Source organism: Myotis daubentonii, chromosome 15, assembly GCF_963259705.1.
Source record: "Myotis daubentonii chromosome 15, mMyoDau2.1, whole genome shotgun sequence".
Taxonomy (NCBI): Eukaryota; Metazoa; Chordata; class Mammalia; order Chiroptera; family Vespertilionidae; genus Myotis; species Myotis daubentonii.
In genome coordinates this window covers 54,304,780-54,329,925 of record NC_081854.1, presented here as the reverse complement: position 1 = coordinate 54,329,925, position 25,146 = coordinate 54,304,780, and the positions used below count along the sequence as shown (strand labels likewise).

Below are 25,146 nucleotides of genomic sequence, written 5' to 3'. Positions count from 1 at the left end.
CGTCCTCCCCCCAGCTTCCCCCCCCCCGCCCCCCCCGTCCCAGCCCCAGATGCTCCCCCGGGACAAGCAGCCTTCTGCTGCAGGGTTTCGGGTCTGGGAGTCGCGACAATGAGGCCTCCAAGTTCACCGGCCTCGTTGGCACCGCTTTTGGAGAAACCCAACAGATGGGCCCTAATTGCAGGCCTGTTGTGGGGACATTGTTAACAAACACACAAGGAGCCGTGCACAGGGCTTTTTGGAACCGAATGCGACTTGGCAGCTGGGGACGGCGGTCTAATTACCGACATCTGAGTTTCTTGTTTAATGAAGGGGGATGTGGAGCACGGCCCTGCTGGAGGCGGCCGGTGAGAGAGAGATGCCAGGGCGTGAGGACGCGCGCGCGGTGGCCAGGTGTCTCCGCGTCGGCCGGGGCCTCCCTCCTTTCTCCCCGGGACCCAGGCATCGCTTTTAGGGGAGAGGATGGGAGTCCTGGCATCCTGAGGCGCCGACCACAGACTGTAGGAGAAACGCGCAGTCGGGGCCCACGGGTCCATCATATTTGCTATGCTTTTCTCCTTAAATCGTCAAGTTGACGCTCCAGGAAAACGAATCCTGTTTAACATGTGACTTCCCATGGCCCCTGCACAGGCTCCTTCGCCTTGAAATACACATGCCCAAGTGTCCAGGTTCATCCCTTTGATGTGATAGTTGTCCAGCCTTATCAGGGCTTGCTTTGTCCAAGTATCATTTTAAGCATCTTCCCTGTTAGCTCATGTTATCCTTCTTTCTAAATTATTTTAACATTTTCTTCATTTTCCAGCTTTATTGGATCTCATTAAAGAATAAATATTGTATCTATGTAGGCTGTAGCATGTGATGATGGGATACACTGTGAAGTAATGACCACAATCAAGTGAATTACACAACTGTCACCTCACACGGTTGCCCTACCTCGTGGGAGAGCCCTTAGGATCTATTCTCTTAGCAAATCTCAAGCACTCAGAAGAGTATTATCTATATATATAAAAGCCTAAGCAGCCGTTACGACCAAATGACCAGTCAACCAATTGCTATGAAGTGCAATGACCACCAGGGAGCAGATGCTCAACACAGGAGCTGCCCCCTGGTGGTCAGTGCACTCCCACAGCCAACCTCCCATGGCCAGTCAACCTCCCGCAGTCCCTCCCCCTGTCTCTCCCCCACCCCTGGCTTGCAGGCACCAATTGGCCTGGCCCCGATTGGGACTGGGAGTGACGGCCCCGATCGGCCCTGATCGCCGGCCAGGCATAGGGACCCCACCCATGCACGAATTCGTGCACCGGGCCTCTAGTTAAGTATAATCCCCATGCTGTCGATCAGATCCCCAGAATGTACTCTTCCTACACCTGAATGTGTATACCCCTTAGTCAACATTGCCCCATTCCCCTCATTCCTCATTGAATCCTTTCATAGCCCTAAGAGCTGGAGACCATTCTTAGTTCCAGTTTACAGATGAGAAGACTGAGGCTCACAGGGGCCAGGTCACCCACTGGGGAGAAGGTGGCCTCGCGTGAGGTTGTGGCTCAGGCTGGCTGGTTTGATGTCAACAGCCGGCCTCCGGGAGGGGCTTGCTGAGTCCCAGGCCCCGTGCTTTGCAGGCCTGACCTCATCTACTGAAGTCTCACAATAAGTGGGTGAGGCAGAGGCCGTCATTATCTCTGAGGCTGGACACTGGCCTTGGAAAGACTGAGTGACTTGCTCAGCGCGCAAAGCTGGCCCTGGGCTGAGCTGAGGTTTGAACCCAAGTGCCTTAGGGGAGCCCCGCTGTCCTGCCTCTCTAGGGGAGGCCCTGGTATGCAGGCCCACCGCAGGGGTCCTGCGCTTGTGTTTTGGGCCCTTGACCGTCTGGTCACAGTGTCCACTCAGGAGGTCCCTGGAAGAAGCTCCTCTTGGGTGTCAAGACCAGGGAACAGCGATCCATCGTGGTGGGATCCAACTGTTGTCACAGCCCGGACACCGTGACACCTATCCAACCAGCTTCCCGCAGGCTGGCCCATGGCCCTCAGGAAGCCTGGGGAAGCTTCCCTGGTCTGCCTCTTATAGTCGTTACAAAGCCACGTGGGTGGGGCCCTAACCCAACAGGATTGGTGCCCTTATGAGAAGAGGAGATGAGGACACAGACACGCACGGAGGAGGGACGAGCATGTGAGGTCACGGGGAGAGGCGGCCACCTGCAAGCCAAGGAGCGAGGCCTCAGAAGAAACCAACCCTCCCACGCCCAAGCCTTGATCTCGGACTTCCCGCCTCCGGGCAGCGAGAGCCAGTCTCTGTGGTGGAAGCCGCCAGTCTGCGGTCCTCTGTTACGGAGGCCCGAGCAGACCCACAGACTTTGGTAGAGACGCAGACCCGATGTGAGGAATTGCAACAATATCGTAAATGGTGTTTTTCTAGAGGCATGAAAAACGGGGACATTTATGCCATCGACGTGACCCACCTAGAGATGGGGTGAGGAGCCCAGCTCTCCGATGGGGCAGAGGGAGCAATGGCGGCTTGGCTGTCCTCCCCGCTTTGCCCTCTCGGGGCCTGGGCATCCCCGTCTGCGTCTGCGTGCGAGGGGCCTGGACCAGGTGCAGCTGTGTTTCCTCCCGGCTCTCACGGCCAAGAACCAAACCGGGAGCCCAGCCCCTGCCCACACGTCCCTCGTGCAGTTCGAAGTGAGATCGGGACTTGCCCGCTGGGCACCCCTGGGAGTGGACTCCCGCCCACAGTCCCCCCAGAGCCGCTGCCGCCCCAGGTGCAGCGCGCACCTCACCTGCCGGGGAACAGCGGCTCACCCACAGGCTCTGCGCCAAAGCCCCCGAGAAAGGAAAAGGCAACAGTGACATCTTTCCTGTTATCTCCCCGCCCGGCCCCTCCCCCTCGGAGGGCGCTTTAATGAGTATGGATTTGGGGGAGCTTTGCCTGCAGCCTTTGGAGAATTTGGCTGACAGTCAGGATAAGAAGGGAAAACTCAGACAAGTAAGAATTAATGAAATCCCAGCAAAAAATAGCTATTAAAGGCGGAAGGGGGGTTAGCTAGGGAGAGGAGAGATAACAGGGGATTCTCGGCAAATCTGGAAACGCGTCCACTCACGAGGTGACCCGGGGGAAAGGAGCACAGGCCTGTGAAGACACCCCTCCCCCCAGGACCTGGCAGAACCCTTACCCCTGGGAAACGGTGGGCAGAGGAGCTCAAGCAGCCACCACCTTTGAAAGAGCAATGAATGGATGTCACAGACCCCTGACAATAAATAGATAAACCCTCCCATAGTAATAATTGTAACATCAACAACAATTTTCCCCCTTCACCTCTGCCAGGCACTGATCTGCGTATTTCATTGAATCCTCACAAAAGTCCTCGGAGGTAAATAGGGAAGAACTGTTATCACTATGTCGACAGACGTGGCAATTGACAGGCGGGGAGATGGACTGTCTTGCCCCGAGCCTGGCAGCCAATAAGAACAGCGCTGCCCTCAACGTGGGCAGGCCGTGCCCGACGCCCAGGATCCTAGCTGCTTTTGCCGCCCCGAGCCTCGACAGTTCCCGGAGCCCACTGTCTGAGAGAGCAGGAAATGGCTCAGGTTACAGATGGGGAAACTGAGGCGCGGAGAGGGGCTTCCGGTAACACCAGGGTCTTCAGGCTATTCGGAGTGCAGTACTCTTTCATCCTCTCTGCCTACCCGGGGACTCCGACGTATCTGCCGAGACTCTGCGCAAATGTCCCCTCGTCTACGGCCCTTCCACACGCCCCACAGGCAAGTCAGCTCCTCCCTCTTAGGGCTCCCACAGAAGCCAGCACGTGTCCTTGCTTATCAGATGCTCTCAGTAGTTCCGTTTCAGAATTCTTTAAAGAGAATTCTGAACCCATAAAAAATACCCAGGTTCCCATGAACTAGAAGTTATGTTTGTTAAAATGTTGCCGTATTCATCATCCCGCGCCTTTTTTCAACCAAAGCACGGAACTCCAACAGGAATGAAAATGTTCAGTTTTTTGAAACAATTAAAAGTCACAGCACATTACGGAGGAAGTTAAAGTGTTTCCCCGACCGCCCGCTTTCCCTTCTTCTCCACCGGTAGGTGTGCGTGTGACATACAACACACATTGCATAGGAAACAATATGCAGTTGAACAAAAGATTGATAACCATTGATGACAAAACACAGAGCGTCGCTGGTACCCAGAGGCTCCCTGCGCTGCCCCCTCCCGCCCCCCGCCCCGGTCCTAACCCTCCCCTTGTTCCCCCTGTCGGTTCTGAGACAGTACCCTTTAGCTCTCCTAGATGTTGGACTTGGTCTGAATGGAATCATTTGGTAAACACTGTGCGTGTGTCTCATTGTATGGGCTTGATGTTGCGACTGTGAAATGCTGTTGCCTTTATGATATGCCCTTAAGAGACACAATTCAATGCGTCTGTGTTTGGTGCCTTTGGTGCACTTCCAGTTTGCAGCAACGAGAACCCGGTGGCTGTGTCTCCGCGTGTAGCATGTTCAGTGTGCATGTCTGCGAGGACGCATGCCTCGTGGGAGAATCTCTAGGTCAGAGGACGTGTGCAACTCCAGTTCCACCGGATAATGCTGCATTGTTTCCCGAGAGCCTGGACTCTTCACCGTAATATCCAACTGCCTTACCAAAAGCGTATCTCAAGGGGAGACGTGGGCTTTTTAGAAGGGAAAATTAGGAACCCAGGGAGCAGATGGCATCACCTACCGAGGCCGGGAATGCAAGCGTCTGTCTACTGTGGTATCCGTCTCCCACACGCAGGCTCTGGCCCCTGGAAATAGCTGAAATCAGCTGCCCCGAGGGTTGCACGCGACGCCTCGCGCCTGTCCCGCTCGCCGCCTGGACGGCACCTGCTGACGAAGCAGAAGGAGAGATGTGAGCAGCGATTGGGACTTTATCTCCCGACTGCTTCATTACATCGTAGCCGGAGCCGCACTGGCGGGCGGGCGAGCGGTCACAGGGAGGCGGCTCAGCACTCCCCATGCGGCCGGAGCTGCACTGGGTGGCCCTACCTCAGTTTCCCTTTCGCTTTATCCAGGGTTCCTGGGGCCTGAAATGACCGCCGTGAGCCCCTCCCCGTGTCTCCTCGGGGGTCGCTCTGGTTTGCACCCCTTCCACCTCTAGTCACAAGACCCTCCGTGGACCCCACGAGGGGCTCTCTGAATAACAAGCAGGCCCCTTCATTATTCTGCCCAATATGCCAGCGAGGGCTGTTTACAAATCCAAGGATTCTCTTGCCAAATGTACAGCCTGCTCCCTGGGCTTTCATGTTATAATGAAATGAAGACCGAGCAAGACATCTTAATATCCTCTTCTGCTAGAAAGTGGGGGTTTTTATTCCCCTCTCCCTCTCTCTTAATAGATAAATTAATATCATCAAACATTCCGAAAAGAGCCTTTATGAAAACATCTCTCTTGCCAAGAAGAAGAAGGAAAAAAAAAAGGTTTATTATGAAACTGGAGAAAATTGTTTCAACTTGTGAGAAAGCCCATCCTCCGCCGTGAATGCGGCTCCCGTCCTTCCCCCCTTCAATTAATTTCACACTAATCCATTTCTTTCTCCGGCGCTGGGGCGAAGGCGTGCGGAGTGAGTGATGAAGACGAGGGGGCCACGGAGGTGTTGGGCTCTGTAATTTCATCCTTGAATTTGGTGATTACTAACAGGACAACTTTTTTAATTTGCTCTTTTGTCTGGATTCCCTGGCTGGCAATCTGCTCGGTGAGCTCGGCTTTTTAATCAATCACCTAGATAATCAAATGTCACTGGCTATCTGCTCCGTGTAATTACTTTTGCAATTAAAAATCAACCTCAAGTTGCCTCATCTAATTAGAGGGATGGGCAGATTTTCATCGAGATTGATTTTTTAATAAATATTGACTTAAAATGCCATAATCTCATCATATTCTTTCATTTTCTTTGTACCAAAAATCAAACAAATGGAAGAATTAGCAAGCAGGAGGAATCGCGGGACTTCAAACACTTCTGCCGGTGGAGACACACACAAAAACTACGCTGCACAGAAGCCCGGCTTATCTCGCCGGGTAACAACACTCAATAGCGTCCACCTTTTATTGGGAAAAAAAGAACAAAGCAATTCAACGATTATATTTCACACGGACATTGTTGCAAGCCCACAATCCTAAGAGCTTCTAAATTTCATTCATGGTGCTGCCGGCGACAAGCCTTTCAATTAATGTTATTATTGCTTTGAAAGCAATCCCGTCCATGCTGAAGAATTCTTAGCATTAGCAAAGAAGCGCCTATGTGCTTCCTCTTGGAAAGATCGTCACCGTGAGTTTTCTTAAACGCACGAGACGAGATCTACGGGCAGATGGTCTTCTCGGCTTTGCCGTCTTGTATCTGTTATGTATTGTAATTAAAACTCTGTCAATAACACAGTCCGCTGCTTTTTGGTTGTAGTGGCTGATGTTGGACATGGAAAAGCCACAGTCTGGTAAGGGATTACCGGCAGGAAAAGAACACACTTTTCTCCGAGAACAATTGTCCTAAGATGAAATGTAATGGTATCTTGCCTGCCTGTTTAAAAAAAAAAAAGATCATGTCGGTGACCCCGACAGAATTCCATTTAAACCTCAGCCGATGGGGGTGAGGATGTAGAAGTAATAATGCTGCTAGCATCCTTGCTTTATTCCCGCACAAAGAAGGGACCCCTGATTTCTGTGTGTTCACACAGGGAGGAGCAGAGAATTGCCCACATCTGACTGCACAATTCACTCTAAGAAAAGGGGGAGAACAGCCATCACCAAACTTTTGGCTCTTCTCGGTGGCAAAACAAACAGAAGAGTAAGGACAGACCCAAACAAAAGCGCCAAGGACAGTGAGGGGAAAAAAATAAAAAAAAGAGCAGGGATTCCAACCCAGGCCCCCCTCCAGGGAGCAGATAAGTTATCATCTGGATTTCAGCCCTCTTATCAACTCCATGTCCAAGTGTTCATTTCCCAGAAAGGTAGCCCACCAGCTCTTGGTCCCATTAAAGGTTGTTCCAAAAAATGAGGGCTTTGTGGTCAAACCACTTTGAAAAATACAGGATCCGCTACCTCCTCGCTGGAGAGAAGTGATAAATGCGCATTGTGTTAGAAAGTTGCCGAGAAGTCCTGCAACAAAGAAGTATTTGGCTCAGGATTTATCAAATTTATTTTCCATAAATTGTTCTATCTATCTATCTATCTATCTATCTATCTATCTATCATCCATCCATCCTATCTATCATCCATCCATCCTACCTATCATCTATCATTAATCTATCCATTCTATCTATCTTTCATCCATCCATCCTATCATCTATCTATCTACATATCTATCTATCTATCTATCTATCTATCTATCTATCTATCTATCTACCTACCTACCTACCTACCTATCTATCCATTCTATCTCTCTATCTACCTGTCTATCTATCTATCTATCTATCTATCTATCTATCTATCTATCTATCATCATCCATCCTATCTATCATCTATCATCAATCTACCTATCCATCCATTCTATCTCTCTATCTACCAGTCTATCTACCTACCTACCTACCTACCTACCTATCATTTAGTTGCCAGGTATCTTGTAGAAATATTCTCTCTGTACACACACTCAGGGAACCACTGGTATGTACACAACACAAGGGACCTCATCTTTCTGCACCTCAGCCTCTCTGGGGAGCAAACTTTGTCTCCTTGAAGTGCGGCTGATTATGTGTTCTCAGCACACGGTAACAACTCACACGTCTAAGCTGTGGCCATCTCCAGTGACCTACTGAGAAGGGGGAGGGCAGTGGGGGGTCCCGGGCTGTGGTAAGGGGGCCTTGTCCATGGTTCTTGCCAGAGGAGACTTCCGCCAGTGTGTGCTCCGGCCCCACCCAGCACCGTGCAGGCTGAGGACTTCCTGGGTGCAGGAAGGGCGCAACTCTACCAAAAGTTTGAGAAATGAATAGACAGAGGAAAAGGGAAGTGTGAGAGTGAGACTAGTTGATGTGTATTGACTGTTGAGGAGATGGTAGGCAATGGGCTAAATGGTCGACCTGCCTTTTCTTTTTTCCTTCAGTCATCACAAGACTCTATGAAGCAGGCACTGTTTGCATTCTTCTTCTTCTCATTACACAGATGAGGACACCGAGAATTCAAAAGTGAAGCGCTTATAAAAGGTCACAGAGCTGGGAACTGATGGAGTTAAACTCCAGACCCACATCTGAAAGTCACCAAACACTTTGGTCTCAACCACCTCTTCCAGGAGTAACCCCGGGACAAGAGATGGGGGGCTGACATGTGGGAGAGAGATTTTGCTATTATGCAAGAAAATACCCCCGGGGGGGTGGGGAGGGCGGTGAGGGGGGAGGTATACCAGTTGTCTGAGGCCATAATAATGCGATGTTACAAACCACTTCATAACGTAGTGGCTTAAGCACTGCACGTTGACTCAGCCCCTGAGTCGGCAGGTGGCCTGGGAGGTTCCTCTGGTCTTGGCAGTGGTCAGCTGTGGTTTGGCGAGGGGCTCCGCTCCTGGGATGGCTCCCGCCCAGGTTTCAGGCTTAGCTGGCTATGGTTGGGCTGGGAAGGCCTTGGCTTGGCCAACTGGCCAACTGAGCTCCATGCGCCTCACCTTCCAACAGGCTGGCCTGGGTGTGTTCCCACAGAGAAGGCAGAGGAACGAGAGAGGAACAGAAACGCACAGGCCCCTTGTTGACCAGAGCAAGTCACGTGACTGAGCCCAGAGTTCACAGGGGAGCCCCGCAAAGCCACAGAGCCAAGGGTGCAGACCCCAGAGGGTTGAAGCCACGGGAGAGAAGTGTCCTGAGTGGTCCAACAAGCTACCTTTTGCCAGAACTCACCTCATCAGACCATCTGTGACACGGGAGGCCTCCTCTGTGTCAAACCAAGGACCCAGCCCTTCCTTCTCCCTAGGCTGCTGTGGGTGGGGCTCCGGGTACCAAGGGATGGCACACTCTGTACCTGGGGGTACTCCCCCTCCGAGGGACTTACACACCCGCCCCCCTCGGACGAGGCGGAGAGGGCTGTGCCATGAAGGGCCGCCTCTGGAGCTGGACGAGGTGACCAGCCACCTGCTTCCCTCCCCGGGCCTCTGTTGGAGCTGTGTTGCTGTCACAGCCCTGACTTTAAGCTTCCACAGCAGGCCCACTCGGGAGCCCAGGGAGGCGAACAAAGCCCAGGGCACCGGCCCAGATGCCAGCAGGAACTCTGAAGACATGAGACTGAAGTCCTTCGACACGAGTGCACTCCTGTTCATATACAAAACACACCCAGATAGTCCTCCGGGCAACATGGAAATAGGCCCTCTACCATTTTTATTTATTTTTTAAAATAGATTTCTCTTGATTTCAAAGAGGAAGGGAGAGGGCAAGAGAGATAGAAACATCAATGATGAAAGAGAATCACTGGCCGGCTGCCTCCTGCATGCCCCCCACTGGGGATTGAATCTGCAACCTGGGCATGTGCCCCGACTGGGAGGGAATCGAACCGTGACCTCCTGGTTCAGAGGTCAACACTCAACCACTGAGCCATACTGGCCAAACTCTACTATTTTTCTTAAAATGTGGTCTGGTCTTGGTCTAGATTTTGTTTTTACACTTTTGTGAGCATCATGGTTACAGAGGTGTGTTTCCTCTATTCTAAGAAAACCATGAATCCGTAATACAAACATGAGGACAAATGAGCGTATTCGGGTGGTATTTAGGTTGGGCCACAATAGGGAGTGGTGGAGACTGTGGCAAACTAAAAAGCACCCAGTATATCTGAACCATGCATCTGCTTCTTCACTCCAGCCTCTGGCTGAGTGGGAATGGGAGTGCCATCTGCCATGGCTTTATTTTCGAAAGAAGGAATAAAACTGGATTTTTAATGTGAATTCCTAGGTGGTAGCTCTCTGTCAAAGAAAGGACCATGCAGACCAAAGGGAACGCACCTGTGGACCAGCCCCGCTCATGGGCCACTGGGTTTCAACCTCCGGTCTAGGCTAATGACTGAGTGTATTGCACAGATGGGGAAACTGAGGCCCAGAGATGAGAAGGGACTTGCCTGAGGTCAGAGGAAGTCTATTTCAGAGCATAAACTAGAGTCAAACTCCTTGGTGCGCACCAGGGTCTGGTCTCCGGTACCTTCCCTGCCATGGTTCTGGCGGTTCTGTCCTCTCAGGTACCCAAGCAGCCCACAGTCTAGCGGCTAGCATCATCACACTTACTTCTTAGTCTGTGGCCAGACTGTTCCCTCCACCTGGACTGCCCTTCCAGGCTCCGGTCAAACGCCTGCCCCTCTTGCAGACCTCCTCATCCCGCAGACAAAATTATTTACCCCTACACACCTGAACGGTAGCATCTTCCCTCTGGGTTTTAGTTTTCAGTCATTGACTTGAGGATGCTAGTCTGAGCTTCTTGAAGGCAAGTTCCCTGGGGTTTTACCTGGGGGTCCCGAGGACAGCACCTGGCGCACAGTAAGTGCTCAGCAAATGTTGATGGAACCAGTAGAGACGCAACGAATGGAGTAAAGGAATGAGGAAAAAACAACCCTGCTCACCAGCCGGCCATCCTCACCACACACACCCTCATGTGCAGAAGAGAGAACAAGTCGATGTAGATGCAGGAGGCCACGGAGCCGAGAGGCTGAGAGAGGACAGTCTTGGGGTCCAATGCAACCCCTAGCTGCGTGACCCCGGGCGAGACACTGAACTGTGACGTCCTAGTGTTCTGGTCTGTAAAATGGGTTCACAACAGCACCGGATCCCAGTGGGCTGCACGGAGCACGGGGGGTGCCGTGCATAAAGCACCTGGCCCAGGGCCCCGCAGGGAGTAGGTGCTCGCTAACCACTGGCTAATATGGCCTAAAGCAGCGGTTCTCAACCTGTGGGTCGCGACCCCTTTGGTGGTCGAACGACCCTTTCACAGGGGTCGCCTGAGACCATCCTGCATATCAGATATTTACATGACGATTCATCACAGTAGCAACATGACAGTGATGAAGTAGCAACGAAAATAATGTTATGGTTGGGTCACAACATGAGGAACTGTATTTAAAGGGCCAGAAGGTTGAGAACCACTGACCTAAAGGATGAGCCAAGGGCTCTTTCTCCATCAGCAGTTCCCAGCCTGCTCCGTATCCCCCCAAAGATAAAGGAACAAAACCCACAGCAGACGTGCACTCGGAAGCCGGTCAGACTGTGCGGGGGACGCAGGGCGCGGGGATCCCCCAGCCCTCAGCCCTCTCCTTCCCTCCTCCTCCTGCTTCCAGGGAGGTCTCCCTGTGACAGCGGCGGCCTCCGGCATCCGTGACGCAGAGAGAGGCAGCTGGGACTTGCTCCTCAGGCTTTTCCTGCATGAGCCTCGGCAAATGGCTCCTGCGAGGACCTGAACTCAGCATCAGCCCCAGCCCGGGGGTGCACGGAAAGGAGGGCTGCAGAAGTGGGGTGCTCCCCACGTCTTCCTCTCTCTCTTCTCCTGGACAGCAAGCGGCCTCCGCAGCGCCTCCGTTGTCTGTGACCATCCGAGAGGACAGCGGGCCCGTCGCTCTCCTGCTAAGTAAGACGGGACGTTCCTGCACACGGCGCGTTATCATGTAGGCCCTGGGCCCACGCAGAGCAACACGCTCTCTGTCCAGGTCCAGTGATGCCTCTTGCATGATCCTCACCATCTGAGCTGTTGTTGTTATTGTTGCTCTCTCTTCGGCATTATCAATCACGAGGGCGAGAGAACCGATGGCCAAGTACACGGGCAGACAACGAGCCGCCTCGCCTCTCGCGGCCTAACATTTTAGTCGCATTTGCATTTGGAGGAGGGTTGGTGGCGAGCCGGAGGATTAAACCCCACGAAATCATTATACAAATTTCAAAATGTCAAGTGCTCTGACGGAGATTATGATTTTATCTCCTTATTTTGACAGGAAACCGTGTGTGGCCACCTCTGTCTTAGCACGAGCGAGGCCAGGCCAGCCCGGAGTGGGGACGGGGGGGGGGGGGGGGGGAGGGACCGAATAAAGACAGAGCGCCTGCCAGGGTCCCGATCGGCTGTCTTTGCCTCCCGCCCGCGTGTACGACAGCGCGTAATAGACATTTTCCTTTGCACGAAATAATAAGAGCAGCACTTATCGCACGGCGCCTCCAGCCAGTGGCGAGAGGAAATTAGAAAAGTCCAATGAAGCCGACAAGTAATTAATCATCATACAGCGGGGCCTGCCAGATCAGAAGGGTCCTTCCCGCTGATAATGCTCCCCAACTCAATTTAGACGGGTAGGAATTAGAATATTTTCTTCCTCTGGCAAAAAAAAAAAAAAAAAAAGAAAGACCCGCGTTAGCACAGACGGGCCAACTGTGGTTGGCGCTCTGGCCGGCCTGACCCACTTACAGCCACGCTTGCGTCCCGCGTGACTCTGGCCGGAACTGAAGCAACACGGTCTGCTCCTCAAGGCCCGTGGAGATCAGAAACCCACTGCTGGCGGACCCCCCCCCCAACCCCCCCTTCGGTAGTCTCAGCTCCAAGAAAAATTAAAGTTCGCTTCTATTGATCAAGGTAGAGGATCTCCCCACAGAGCCGGGGGGAGGCACGCGTTTACCGCGGGTCTGTAATGAGTCTGGATGCTTTGGAGACCGAGTGAAATAAATGAAGCGGGTTCGGCAGGAGCCGTTGAGGGCTCTGGCAGAGAGAGCCGGGTAAGGAGCTGCTTTCAGGGACTTGAGCCTGGCGGGCAGGGGGAGATGGTGCCCCTCACGGATAGCCGCCTGCCTGTTGGAACAGCCTGTGTCACTTACACTGTCGTCCATGCTCCCCCCCCCCACACACACACACACGCGTGCGCGCGCATGAATTCTAATCTCACCGTGCTCTGAAAGGGCTCCATAAACACGATCATACTTCTATTGCTTACTCCCTGGGCCCTTGAAGGCAAGGGCCTCAAGGAGGCTGGGGCAAAGACCTGGAACTCAAATGTCCACTGGGACCAGGAAGGGAAGGAAAGAGTGAAGCTGGTGGAGAGGGGACATTAGGGAATGGTGAGGCCTGTGGCCAACTGGAACTGGTTTGTCGTTCCTAAAGGGGACAGCCTCTATTTGATTCTGGGCCATCCTTGGTGAGGTGTGATTCTTACACTATCTTCTGATTGGCCAAAATAAGCCCAAGTCTAGCATTCAACTTGAAATCCTCTCATTTTTGAATACAGGCAACTAACTAATGGAATTTTTTTTTTTTTAAATGAGTGAGTGTTTCCACCACTGCCTACTGTCTGTGGTTTGGTCCACAGAGGGGTACAGGCCCCCGCCAACACTGTGTTTCTAACACGGCGCTGGGCCCCACGGGGTTTGAATCCTGGCCCCACCATTGTGAGCGTCTGCTTCAGATCAAGGGACTTGCCTCGTTATGGCCTCAGTTTCCTCATCTGTAAAAGGGTGTGATCGTGAGCGCCTCCCCCCTGAGCTGGCTGAACGGCAGAGAGCCCACTGCCACGCCTGGCACACGTCTGGATTCACGGAGGGGCAGCCGCGAACTGGATCGTCCCGTGACCCTCAGCGTGCACCTCTCTGGCAGACCTGCCCCCAGGCCTGCCCCAGGCCAGGCGCCCATCTGCTCAGCAGTCACACACCCCTCCTGTCACCTCCTCACTCGGGACTTGCTATTGCGACACTGAGTAACTTCCTCCAATGTGAGGGGCGAAGCAGCACCCGGCAAGTTGTCAGAATCCTAGAAAGTCGGACTGCGCGGGGCCGCTCCAGGCCAGCACGTTCTCATGTCGGAAACAGAACTGCCACTGCCCCCCAAACTGTCATCTGGCCGCCCTATTAGCTGCATTGCCCTGCTTATCACTAGAGCCTGTGGGCGCCGTTAGCTGAGAAGATAATACATGCCTCGGAGGAAGATGACCCCTTATGCGCAGTGTGTACCGAGTGGGCCCCGCTGTCCCGTGAATGCTGAGGGATGGCTGCAGGGGACTGAGGGGCCTCGTCGGGCGACACTGCCAACCTCTGGGAGTGCCGGGCAGGTGTGCCCACTGCGTTCTTCCTTCCTCTGTCCTGGAGGGGCAGGAGGGCGGCCAGGTACAACGGTGGGAAATCCACCTGGGAAGGGGCTCCCATTCCCTGTCATGGAAGTTCTTGTCCAAGGCCATGCGGTGGAGCACAACTCCTTCAGAGACCACCGGTCATTCCATGGAAACTCGCAGAGCTTCCTGATTTAATTAATAATAATAATAATAATATAGCAATAATAGTACTGGCTAAGACTCGGTGTGTGCTGTGCTCTCAGTCCTTTATATAGCATATGTAACTCGGTTAATCCTCACAACAGGACCACAGGGTGCTATTATCATCCCCATTTTACGGATGAGAAAACTGAGGCACAGGGAGGTTCTGTCACTCACCTAAGGTCACACAGCCAGGGCCTGCACAAGCAGAGGTCAAGCCCGGGCCGTCTGGCTCTGGCTCTGTGGTCTTCATCATCGCGATTTATTTACCATTCCTCCACACGTGGACTTGAGAAGCCTTCATCAAAAAAATGCGGCCCACCTATTTGACTTTTTTGTTATCTGCAAGTGGCTGAAGGCAAGGACAGGAGGCAGGGGAGGGAGGGAAGGAAGGGGAGGAGAAACGGAGGGAGGGAGGGTGCAGGAGGGCAGAGGCGATCCGGAGGGAAATAATGAGGGAGCCGGAGCACACAGCCTGCCCGGAAAGGAACCGCACTCCTCCTGCTGCTGAAACGAACGTTTCTCCCAGCTTGTTTACAGATTGGGTGTTCGAGCCTCATAAACGGGAGGATTTTAAAAGGGTCCTCAGGATAGCAGATCCGAGCTAAGCAAACGGCTCGTGTACACAGCCGAGGGGAGATGAAAGGGACCACTCAGGCCCTTATCTGCCCGGGGCCTCGGTGGGTTTGAGCAGGCCCGAGTGGGCGGCGCTGGCGGAGAGTTCAAAGTCATTTTAGGAACGGATAACGCAATCAAAAGTTTGTCTCTCTGTTGAAATATTTAGGAGAACAAGATATCGCTTTGACCTGCCTACACCTGGGACCTTTCTGAACGCTGTTCAAATGTGTGTTAAACTTGTTTGTAGTCTTAATCTTTAATGGGCTTCTGCACTTTTCAAAGGGTAGAATTTGGCACAACAAAACCAAATTGAGAGAGAGAGAGAGAGAGAGAGAGAGAGAGAGAGAGAGTGTGTGTTAGTTCTCCCCCATCAAGAGAGGTATGTTTGGTAACCTCAGCTGTTCCCATGCATTCTGGAAATCAAAAGAAAAAGGCCTATGGTCTGGCCTCCCCCTCACAGTGGTGCATGGCCCTTTAAGACTCCTTTCTTCAACCAAAGTCCTAAGACATGGAGCTGCAGCCACCACCTGACCCCCAGGGTGCTGCCCCTGGCCAGAGCTGCCCCAGAGAACATCCTACAAGGAGAGGGGCTGTGGGACAGGGTGTTTCAAGTTTATGGATCACCTGGTTTTGTTCTGAGGGTCCTGGGTGCTTCAAACCAAGCAGGGCTAGTTTGCAGAGTAGAGGGGTGACCGCAGAAGAAATCAATCTAGTAATTTAAAGAAGTATTAACGGAGTATTCTGAGCTCTCGATGTGACAGAATGCATGTAAGATGTCCACATGGTACTTGGCATATAGAAGGAGAAGCACAACGCATAATCGGGGGGAAAGGAGGTAGCGTCTCTCCTCTTCTTCCTCCTCCTCTCCTTCTCACCATCAACTTCATCATCCATATCATTAGCGTCAGGAGAGACTCATATGTGCCCCCGCCCCCCGCCGCAAATATACCTTCTTCTAGCTTGATGGCAGAAAGGAGGACTTGATTCTAGCCTTCCAAGGCCGGCAAAAAAGGCCATGGTCTCCGGGGATGCTCTGTAGGGGGCAGGCTGGAAGTGGGGAGGGGAACCCCAAAGCTCTGTCTTCGGTCGGTTCTGTGGAGACCCCTGCTGCCTGGGTGGTACTTCTTCCATCACAGGGGTGAACCAATGGCCATCTGTCCTCTCCCCAAGTCACGAGCCAAAAAAAAAAGGAGAGTCCGATCTCTGACCTTCACCTTCCCGTGCTGAGTCTCGCCCCGGAGCAGGTGTCAAAGTAATGAGGACGGAGGGCAAGTCGCATTGTTCCAGATGGCAGCCCGACCCAGCTGCCCGGCTTCCCAGGCAGTGGGGATCCCCGTGATGAATCATGGGCCCAACCCCGTTGTCTCCACTGGATCTGTCCTGTCAGAGCTGGTATGTTTCCAGATCCCGGTCACTCATCTATCCCCTGGGGGGTATCACTGGTTCACCTTCCTCACAGGACTGCTGTGCGCAGGAGTCGAAACAGCCACCACTGCCAAGGACAGAAGACCTACTGTGCGCCACGCGCTGTCCGAAGCAATACGGCTTTGCATCATTTCAGGGCAACTTTGTTAATAAGTAAGTAGCTGCAAATGAAAACTGCTATACGATACCCTTATTTTCCCAACAGTGGACAGCACTTAACAATGTCTGCCAATACCGCGCATTGGTGAGAGTGCAAAATCATACAACCATGTCAGGAAAGGGTGTGGCGATGTTTAGTAAAATAGAGAAGCGTGGGTCCTGCGAGTCAGCCACTCCCTCTCAGGTATGCACACAGAGACACTCCCACGCATGTGTCCTGCGAGACACAGAGAAGAATTTTCATAAAGAACTGCTCATGAGCCCTAGCTGGTTTGGCTCAGTGGATAGAGTGTCGGCCTGCGGACTGAAGGGTCCCAGGTTGGATTGCCGGTCAGGGCACATGCCCGGGTTGCAGGCCCGATCCCCAGTGTGGGGTGTGCAGGAGGCAGCCAATCAATGATTCTCTCTCACCATTGATGTTTCTCTCTCTCTCTCTCTACCTTCCTCTCTGAAATCAATAAAAATATCAACACTAATAAAAGAGAAAAATGGTAATTGGCGTACGACGATACCCTTTTCATTGGCTAATCAGGGCTATATGTAAATTAACTGCCAACTAAGATTGGCAGTTAACTGCCAACAAGATGGCGGTTAATTTGCATATGCAGGCACAATGCAGGGAGGCGAAAGGGAAAGCAGGAAGAAGCCCCCTGCCACTGACAGTGATCGGAAACCCAGGGGGGAGCTAAGAGCTGGGGGGCAGGGCAAAGGCGGCCCCAGGGCCGCCTTTGCCCTGCCCCCCAGCCATGATTGGACAATCAGGCGCCTTTTCCACCCTGGCCAGTGATAGCAGGAAGTAGGGGTGGAGCCAGCGATGGGAGCTGGGCACGGTCGAAGCTGGCAGTCCCAGGAGCTAGGGGTCCCTTGCCTGGGCCTAAAGCGAAGCCCACGATCGTGGGGCCACTGCAGCTGCGGGTCCACGCTGCCCGGGCCGGACGCCTCAGCCAGAGGCGTCAGGCCTGGGCAAGGGGCCGATCCTGCGATTGGAGGGTGATGGGGGTCAACGCCTGAGGGCTCCCAGTATGTGAGAGGGGGCAGGCTGGGCTGAGGGACACTCCCCCCCCCCCCACACACACACACACCCAGTGCACAAATTTCGTGCACCGGGCCCCTAGTATTATATATAAAAAAAAGAATTGCTCACGATAGCAAGAAGGCTGAAAATAATGCAAATGTTCATCCTAAAAGGGAACATGTGATGGCCATGAAAATGTCTGCTTAGTGCTACACGTGTCGACATGGGTAAAGAAAGCATGAGGCAGAAAGACAGGAACAACTCTGTGCAGAGGAACATATATAAGTAGTTAAAGAATAAAAGAGATGCCTGGAAGTGAGCAGCCTCCATTCAGAGCCGACGTTCTGTATGAGGAGGCGGTGGGGAGAAGGGGATGCCATAGAGAGGCATGGGGTCCTTCTACTGCACCTGTATCTCTTCATGCTGTGAGTGTTTAGACTTCTTGGGGTACCTTAAACATTTCCTAATTCATCCGTAGAAATAAATGAACGTCGTTAAAATGAAAGAAGCAAATGAAATTGAATTCAAACCTCTTAGAAGGCAGATCGTGCCAAAAGGAACGCAGGGGAGCTGCAGGGGCAGCTTGCTGAGGTCGGGGGGACCGCCGGCCCCCACAGGCCAGGCCCCTGGGACAGGCTGGCTGCAGGTCCAGCGTGGGCCTCCGCACAGCACCCTGCTCACGGCCAGGCGCTCTGGCGTGAACCCCAGGAATAGGAAGGGCCCAAGGATAGGACAAGAGCAGGTGGGAGCAAGAAGCCCCTGGGTCAACAGAGGTCCTGTCCCAAGCTGGCGGGGAAAACGATGGATTTATATATTGAACGAAAAGGCCACTCTGGGAGAGTCACAAAAATAGGGTCACGCAGGCAGGTATGTTTGGTGCGTGTGCGCGCGTGTGCGCGTCTCCACCTACACGCCGGAGCCCGCGCTCTGCTCCAGTTCTTTTGTTAGATCAGGTAATATTTTTGAAAAACAGCATTACAAAAGGTTAAATGTAGAACAGATGTAAGTTATAAAATACAAGCTGATCAAAGCTGAGATTTTGAGACAGATATGTTAGCAAATGATGATAAATCCGTCCCAGTAGGAGTGTAAGCAGCAGACAAATGTAACTGCGGACCAGCGAAAGTCAAGGGGTGAGGCGGGGGGAAGGGAGGAGAGTGAAAACAAATGTTGGCGTTAATTCCGGCGAACTCAGGCAGAACATCAAGGCCGCGACGCCAAGATCAGACACACGTGACGGGCACAATCTCCTCCACTTTCTCGGAGAGAATAATCAAATTCCAGGATTTTTTGAATAATCCAATTACGGATTCCGATCCCAGCGTCTCGGCCGTCTCCCGGCTGCCGACTCCTGGTTTCAACCTTTTCAAGCAACAGATGCTGGGCTCTGGTTTCAAGCGCGTTCAAAACCGGCTTTTGAATGTGGGCGTCTAAACTTCTCATTAAAAAGCCCGATAATTTATAGCCACGTCATTAACCCGCTTCCTCTGCCCACCGTGATAAACTTATCATTCGAGGGGCGGGGGGCAGGGGGAGATTTCAACAAAACATTACCGCTCCTTTCTGGGAAGGCGGCAGGGAAACAAAATTAAATAAATCAACCCTCTCTGTGTCAATAAATGAAACCCCTGAGAAGTAAACTATTTACAGAGGCTTAAGTGAAACAGAAAACATTTAAAGATCCAGAAAAAAGGAGGTAATTGTTGGAGCTGTCAGCAGGGGACCGCTGTGATAATTTGATTTGAACTCTGCTAACAAATGACCTCTCCAGTTCTTCCAACTTTAGTATCTGTTTATGCTCCTACAAATTGAAACCCCGCCGCTCAGCGGCTCAGAACAGGGCCCGGTACAATAGCATATCAGCCGGCCGATTAGTTCAAGGTGGGGATGGATTAGCTGTCCATCCCCAGCCCCCAAGCCCTCCAGAATATTTTGTCTTTCCCTGCTGGGGTAAAAGGGTGCAGACATATGTAACTAATAAAGAAACAGGCTTCTATGGACTGGAGGTTGAATGGAAGGAATGCAGAACAAAACTATAAAATAATAATAGACAAAGGGGCAGTGAGGACAGGGAGGGCAGAGGGGGAAATCAATACCTCCTCGGCTGGCCCGGGCGGGGCCGCGGCCCAGGCGCCCCCGCCAGTTTGTAACTTGGAGAAGGGGGTCTGTTGTAGGTGCGATCTCCCAGCACGCGGATCTGGGCCGGGCGTGCCAACGTTCGGGCCTGACACGAGATGAAAAGCCTGATGAATGAGTGGGATGGGAATGTTTGACCCACTAAACCATATTCTACAAGAATCCTGGGCTTTTAAAGTAATAAGCAGGGCCATCAATTACGATGTCCTGGGTCTACTCGGATGTATTCTGATGCACGTGAGTGTTATTCGCATGTAATATTTTTTTAGGGAGATGCATGAGCCCTCGGGACGCGTGCGGACCGCGTCCTCCATGAGAATCCCCGCACCTCGGGCCCGCGTGGGGAGAAAGGCGACTTTGTCTTCCTGGGGTTTCAGAAGCGAACAGGGATGCTGAGGTGAAAAAATGTGTTTTCAATGAAGGGGCGAACATTTCAAAATGACGCCACACACCCCATCCACTGCCTCCTGAGGTCAATAACGAATCCCATTCAGAGAGGAACTTGGTGGCGGGAGGAAAGAGGAAAGAGGAATAAATGAGTGAAGCCGGAGAACAGGGGGTGACAAGGTCGGGCTGTGGACTTGAGGCCTTTCTCCACCGGGATGAGCCGTGTGCTCTTGGTCAGCTCGGCCCTTCAAGTCTCCAGGTGCTCGTGTGTGAGCAGCAATAGCGATCCAGCCCCCGGGTCACACAAGTACCGAGGCGGCACAAGGAGGCGGACTTAGGGGCGCGGTGACTGAACTCGTGCAGGTGTCCAGTAAACGTTAGGGATTGTTTCGCTGGCACGGTGATCATAACTCACAGGGAAAGGCTGGGTGGGTGTAGAGAGGGAAGGATGGGAGGGAAGTTTGGGTGCATCTACCAAGAAAGGGTCTGCCAGGAAGTCAGGGAGCTTGTGGAAGCCACTAAGAAAGTTCCCCACACATCACATCCTTTCGTGGGCCTTTCTTCGGCCCTTCTGCTGTCTCCCAGACTTGCAAACCCTTTGGCCCAACCTGCTCGGAGGCAAACGCCGCCAGACCTTCCAGCAGGGGGCACTGGCCCCATTGAAAGTTGGGGAGACCATTTTGAAAATGGCCTTCCCTGCCCCCAAAGAAAGCGCTCCCAAGAGCCCTGAGACCAACACTTGGACCTCGGTCCTGGCAAAGCTGCCGTCGGATCCCAGGGATCTCAAGGTGGCCAGGGTTTTGCCGGCAAAGATGTTGCTTTGCCAGAGAAAACCGTTTCTTAGCAGAACCCGACTAACTCCCAGAGCCATGGGATGAGGACGGCCGTGCAGAGAGCAAAGCATAACCAACCTCCAGGGTTCCCCCCTTCGGGGAGCCCAAGGGCGATTCTGCTCCCCAGGGGATACCCGCTGATGCCCGGAGACACTGGGGATGGTCACCCTGGGAGGGCAAGGGGCTGCGATGGCACCCAGCAGGTGAGGACGGGGCAAAGAACGGTCAGGCCCAACAAAACCACCGGCCCGACTCGGAGAAACCCTGATGTAGACATAGGCGCGGCGCGGGTGTCCCACACGCTAGAGACGGGAGGTCACGGAGTCTGCGTCTCAGCAAATTAAAACAAAAGGAAAGAACCATGAGCGAAAGCTGCTCTTGGCCGACGGAGCTTCCGTCGGGAAGGAGAGAAGCAGGTGCTGAGAACGCGACGGATTGTCCAGTCCCGGATGCCAGAGAAAGCAGCGCGATTGGTTTAGCTCCTTTAATTTTCCCGATTGTCTAGTTCCTTTTATTTGCCCAGAGCGGAGAAGCTCATGGCCAGAGGCTGAAGACTCGCAGCTGTGCCTGGCACCTCCGGGTGCAGTGGACATTGACCAGAGGTGGGCGACAGATCAGGGCGGGGGTGGGAGGTGGGGAGGTCAGAACGAGTCAGTCTGGACCTGAATTGAAACCCTGGGTTTGTCCCTTCAGAGCTGTGTTCCTTTGGCCAGTTTAGTTTCATCTCTCTTGGATGTCAGCTTCTTATCTGCAAATCAAGGTGAACTTCGTCCACCTTGCCAAGTTTGTGCTGAGGGTTAAGTTAAATAATGTATCTAAAGTGAAATGTATTCTTCACTTCAAGAATGAAATCCATGCATCCAAGTGCCCGGGAGCCATTCCATTAAGCTCCCAAGTTAGCCAGCATTTTGTGACCACTCACTGGGTAGATTACTCCCCTTTCTGTCTTTCCGCCCATTTTACAGATGGGGAAATGGAGTGGTAGAGGCAGGGGTGAATGGTGGCAGTTGGATGCCAGAGCCCACACTCTTCACCACCACTCAACCCCACCTGCCACATTGAAAGAGGTCAGGGCTGGAAGAAAGGTGACCGGTCATTGAGGCAACCCCCCCCACACACACACCCTCCCCGAATTTCTCGGAGGAACAACGGAGTCCCAGGGGACTGCGCAGTTTGCTTGAGATTCAGCTGGCAGGGAAACTTGGGGTGGGTAAGGCCCTGACTCCCATTTCTTCCAACAAAGAACAGCTCTGCCTTTCTTTCTTTTTTTTTTTTTCCTTTCAAAAATCAGATACCATTTTCCCAGCGCAGGGTAAACACAGGACAAATCACTTAGCATGTGTATCTTAATAACCCGACTTGACTGAGATGAATGCATTCCCGTCCCGTCATCATAGAAGCCTATTAAATATTCTGGGAGCCGCCGTATACATTTTAATGGCTGTTGAAACACTGCGCGTATGCGTTTATAGCTCTTTTAATCTTGCCAGGTTTACTAATATGATTAGTGCGGGAACCGTTCCACACTGAGACGCAGACGTCAAAATAGAAACACAGATGTTTCTAGAACATTGTGCACTGTGATTTTTCTTTCTTCTATTTTTTTTTTTTTTTTTTAGCGGAATATTTGGTTCTCACCTCTGAGCTCAGTTAGGAAAGAAAAACACCAGTGGCCGAAATCACCACGCCAGCGGCCCCGAGGGACCCATGGGCGGAAAGCTACCTCTGCTCACCGTGAAAAGTCCCGCCATGGTGACTAACGGTGGGCCCTCCCGGGGGAGGACTGCCTTGACTGATGTCCCTGGCTGCACCCAGGCAGGCGAGGTGCCCCCAGCCCTGCCCCTGCAGAGCCTCCCCTGAGATTCATTCACTGGGACATCTGTCCGTCCGTCTGTCCGTCTGTGGTGCCCTGGTGAGTGGCGGAGTGAGGAATCCGCATCTGGGACAAAGATCCCAGCCGGCCCGGGGCCGCAGTGAGAGTTGTTTGTGCTGGGAATGGAAGGAGGAAATTGTCGGAGGAAGTGAACTAGGAAGTGGGGAGATCAAAGGGAGGAGGAAATGAGCGTGAACTGAGCCCTCGTTGGAGTCCGCTTGGCTCTCTTCGCCCGTGTGAGGCAGAGATTAGCGGGGGGGACAGCTGGGGGGAGCAACACTTTCCGACGGGTGCATCCTGGCCACGGCTCCCACATCCCACCCTGCAGATGCCCTGCGGCTAGGAGCTGAGGCCCCCCGCCCTGCTCCTGCAGAAAGCCCAGGCTGGTCCCCAGATGCTGACATCACCCATCACAAGGCTAAAGGCTGGGGTGTGGCAGGTATGTGGACCCTGAGCCCGGACTCTCTCCCCCAGAGGGAAGCCAGGCCTCACCCAGAGCCACCGCCTCCCTCGCTCCTGGGGAGGGAAATGGGGTTAGTCACAGGGGTGGGGGGCCCTGGGTCATGGGACTTTGAGCTGCAGGAATCTCTGCTGGTTCCAGATCTTCCCAAGGACCCGGGTTCACCTGTCTGCTTCCCCTCTTAGCATCAGTGCCCGCCTTCTCCAATCAGAGCTTTGGTCCCTCAGCCCAGGGAACACGAGTCTTTCAGAAGAGATACTTATTGATCACCTAGAGGGAGATGCTAGGGGGACAGTCATGTACGAAATGGACTGAATTTCATGCTCACGAAGCAGGTGCCCGAGTGGGAGAGCAGGCTATCGGGTAAGAGGCACAGGTTAAATCTAGGGAATCGTTGACGGTGATACGTGCCAGCGAGAACATTAAACCAGGGAAGCGAGATAGGGGTGTTTTAGAAAGGGGTCCAAGGAGGCCTCCCCAAGAAGGTGCAATGGAACAAGGCCCTGAAGGAGGTGAGGTAATGCGCGGGGGGCACCTCCAGGGGTTCCCCCTTCTCTCCCTACAGCAAGCCCACACCCACGCCTGCTAGGGTTTTAGCGGGACTCTGCGTCCAGCAAACAGGAGAACTGGTGAGGCCGACACAGACAAGGAAACGCTCTCTCCCGCGGCCGTGTCTCCCCAAGGCCCACGGAGATGCCACGGATGGGGCTCTCGGTGCCCGTCCCCGAACACGGAAACCAGACCACCCTGCGTCCAGGAACCCGTCGGCTGCAGGCTCCCATCCCTTAAGAACTAGATTAGAGCCCGCCTGGCGGGGCTCAGTGGTTGACCTCCGACCTATGAACCAGGAGGTCATGGCTCAATTCCTGGTCAGGGCACATGCCTGGGTTTCAGGCTCCATCTCCAGTGTGGGGCGTGCAGGAGGCAGCCGATCAATGATTCTCTCTCATCATTGATGTTTCCATCTCTCTCTCCCTCTCCCTTCCTCTCTGAAATCAATAAAATATATATATATTTAATCAATAAAGGCATATTAAAAAAGAGAGAGAGAAAAATTATACTTCAGAACATAAATCTTTTTGTGAAAGAAGGAAACAGAGTGTTGATTTGTCATAATTCGAGCCTTCTTCGACCCAGAATTTAATTTTTAAAAAACAAATCAGTCTGATAGTGAACATGTAAGGACAACGCCATATATTGCTCCAGTTAAGGCCTGAGAAGAATCTCAATGATTCCTCCAACAGAAGTGATTTGTTAGCAGGCGCTGGAGATCGCCAGTGACAATTCATTTCTGTAGAGTAATGTAAACTAATTATCCACAGGGCGGAAGCGGGGCCTGCACCTGCATGATAAATGGCAGACTAGCGCCGTAGAAAAAGAAATATTCATTCGCATAACAGAACATTAAAGTGGATGACAAACTTTCCCCTTTTCTAATTGTTTAATTTTTTAATGACTGTTGTCTTGCCACCCCCAAGCGCGTACGTACCCCAAGAGGCACGCACGGGTAGTTGCCTGAGAGCAAGTTCTCTGCAAGAGGAAAACATGGTTATTCAGAAAATGAGTGTCTATTCGTTCTTTAGTTCATTTCATGGAAATTTATTTTCTCTCCTGGGAAATAAATTTTAAAAATGGGGGAGGGAGGGATTTTTTTTTTCTTAGTGTATTAGTGTATTTTTAATCAGAGAAAAAGGCTTAAACTTTTAATAAAATGAAGAAAGCACCGCCATCAAGATAAACACCGAAATTCTAAGAATTAGCATTCTGACCGGAGGGTCGCACTTGATACTTTCTCTCAATCTCGCATTGTGCTCTGCCTCCGTTTTCCGTCCCTGAGCGCTGACGATAAAACTGACAACTTGATGGAGAGATTCCTATCGCCTGGTTCTCTCCACAGGGTGAGCAGAAAAATGCCTAATTAAATTATTTTTTTTCTTTGCTGTTCCAAAGGAAGTGAACAGTCTAGGTTCAGAGTAGGTGGGTCTTGTCAAGAATGTCAATCAAGCAAGAAGCTCTGAGGTCATTGCTCTTAGACTGGGTTGGGGTAGGATTGGGG

At 52.6% G+C, this 25,146-nt stretch overlaps 1 long non-coding RNA gene across 1 annotated transcript in view; it reads right to left on the bottom strand.

The window, feature by feature from the left end:
* Positions 1-25,146, bottom strand: part of LOC132216401 (uncharacterized) — a 119,235-nt gene that overhangs the window by 78,387 nt on the left and 15,702 nt on the right. The window contains exon 2 of the long non-coding RNA XR_009448748.1: positions 4,705-4,850. This is a non-coding gene — a long non-coding RNA (uncharacterized LOC132216401). The remainder of the gene's footprint in view (positions 1-4,704; positions 4,851-25,146) is intronic.